The sequence below is a fragment of the Nannospalax galili genome, unplaced genomic scaffold (genome assembly GCF_000622305.1).
Source record: "Nannospalax galili isolate Female #2095 unplaced genomic scaffold, S.galili_v1.0 scaffold3, whole genome shotgun sequence".
Taxonomy (NCBI): Eukaryota; Metazoa; Chordata; class Mammalia; order Rodentia; family Spalacidae; genus Nannospalax; species Nannospalax galili.
Window position 1 is genome coordinate 5216290 of NW_008351466.1, and position 2367 is coordinate 5218656.

At 41.5% G+C, this 2367-nt stretch overlaps 1 pseudogene; it reads right to left on the reverse strand.

The window, feature by feature from the left end:
* Positions 1 to 862: 862 nt before the first annotated feature.
* LOC103746216 lies at positions 863 to 2127 on the reverse strand (annotated as a pseudogene).
* Positions 2128 to 2367: the final 240 nt, after the last annotated feature.

The following is a 2367-nucleotide window of genomic DNA, read 5'->3' on the forward strand; positions in this document are numbered from 1 at the left end:
TGCCATGCAAGCCTACTTACCTGAGTTTTATTCTTAGACCCCATCCAATAGTAGAAAGAACAGAAGTCACCAAGTTATTCTCTGACCTCCACACAGATGTTATTGTGTACAAACCCACACACATACACCATGTAGACATACACAACAATAATAAATATATTTCTCTTTTTAAAATATCAAAATTTCCAAATATGTTGGTACATTTCTTTTTGTTTTTATTATTATTTCTTACAATTAAAGCTAATAATATGAAGTGTCCACTTACACACAAATGATGAACCTTCCTTACATGTTAACAGTTTATAATGAAGGTATTTTTAAGTTAAAGCCACTAATATATTTTGTCTAGAAATCTGCTTGCTTACTCTAATAGTGAACTTGCTTCACCAATTTTCTGCTACTTATCATTTATTTTGTATATAATTTTCTTTAACTTTTGGCCTACATCTTTAGCTTTAATGTTTATCTTTTATAAAGTCTATAGATCTTTCCTATATCCAGTTTCACAATTTATGGTGCTTTTTTGTTGTTGTTAGTGGTGGTGGGTTTTTTTTGTTTAGTTTTTGGGGTTTTGTTTTGGTTTGGTTTTGGGTTTTTGTTTTGTTTTGTTTTGTTTTTTTGTCTTTTTGAGACAGGGTCTCTCTGCAGCTCCAGCTGGCCTGGAACTCACAGAGATCTGCCTACCTCTGCCTTCCAAGTGCTGAGATTAAAGGTGTGCACCACCAGGCCCCGCCTAGTTTATGGTGCTTTTAACGGTTCAGTTTCCTTTAATGACCCCCATCTCTGTGAAGGGTAGGTATAGGCAGCCACGTGACCGCAAGAGATGTTCACTTGAAGATATTGCTTTAACAGCAAGAAATGTTCACTTGAAGATCTTCCCTTAACTGAAGACTTTGCCCATGTGCTAGAAGGCCCCCTCCCAGGAAAAGTACTTTAGAAGCAGGGTCTGAGTCTCCTCGCTGACAGGATCCGGTTTCTGCGGGGACTTGTAGTCCATCTGCCAATCTGGACTGGGCAGAAAGGCCAGTTCTTGGTTTTTGAAGACTCATACTTCAGAAATGAAACTGCTCTTGTTGGTTCTGAAGAGGATAAAACTGGCAAAGGCATTCTTCCTCAGTTTGTCCAATTGTTGGAGCATTCCAAAGATGAGGTTGCAACTCGTCAAAGTCTAAGGGAAGCGGTGCTCAGCATAACACAGAAACCAGCCATCCTTATCATAGTACTCCCCAAAACATAGCAGTGCTCCAGGCAAGGTGTCGTCATTGGAATAATTATGCCTAAATTCATTCAGCAAAAAGATGCTCTTGGGCATGTGAGCAAAGGGGTCCTTGGGTCTTGGGCTCAGTATTCAGCACCTGCTGACATCTGTCCATCTCCTCCTCTGGAGTTGGAGCCGCTGCATTTTCTCCTCTTGCGGATCATCCTGGGGTTTCTGCTTCTCTTCCCTTGAACCCCGTATTTCCTTGGGGTATTCTTTTTAGGTTGGCTCTCTGCAAACTTTTCAGCATCAAACTGGACCATCTCACACAGCCTCCACCAAGACAGTCCTAAACTGGAGCTGATTAATTCAGTGACAAGTTAGAGGTTGGTACTGGGGGAGACCTGGTGAAAAGCAGGCAATCTTATAGAGCTACAATAGGGTTGCAGACAACTGTAAGATCAGCCAGGGTCACTCGTTAGCCCACTAGAAAAGTCCCTGTCTTCAAGTGAACGTTCACCAGCTCCAGAATTCGTCTCACCTCTTCTTTTGCATTTTCAGTTACCTGTTTATTGTGGTGCATGATGCCCAAGGTGAGGAACACTCGGGTTCTGGCTGGAGGAACTCTGTCACCATCAGCAAATCTCACCCACTGCATCACCTGAGCGGCAGCCTCTAAAGTCCTTCCCCTCAGCACCTCGTTGCTCACATAGTGGGCGATGGCATTGCTCTTGTACACACAGAGCCTCTCACCCTCAAATGCTGGAACTTTGCCTACAGGGAATTTACGGAGAAATTCGGGGTCCAGTTGGTTTGGCCAAAGTGGAAGTAGGGTGGTGCAGAGAGCACGAAGACCTGAGCCCCACTGTACTGAGCTGCAATGAAGCCTTGAAGACCCTCCGGTTTTCAAGATATGTGTATAGAGCCATGGGATTCCGCATGACAAGGGGTAATTCATGTTGCTTAATAGAAATATTTAATCTATATATAGTTAATGTGATTATTGATAAAATTGTCTTAAATCTGTCACTTTGGTATTTGTTTGCCATTAATTTTACTGTTTATTTTTCTGCTCTTGCTCTCTTTAGTGTTGAATTTTTCTGTTTCATCTTAATTCTTCTATTGGTTTGTAAGATATATGTCTTTACTCTGTTTTCATTAGTTTTTCT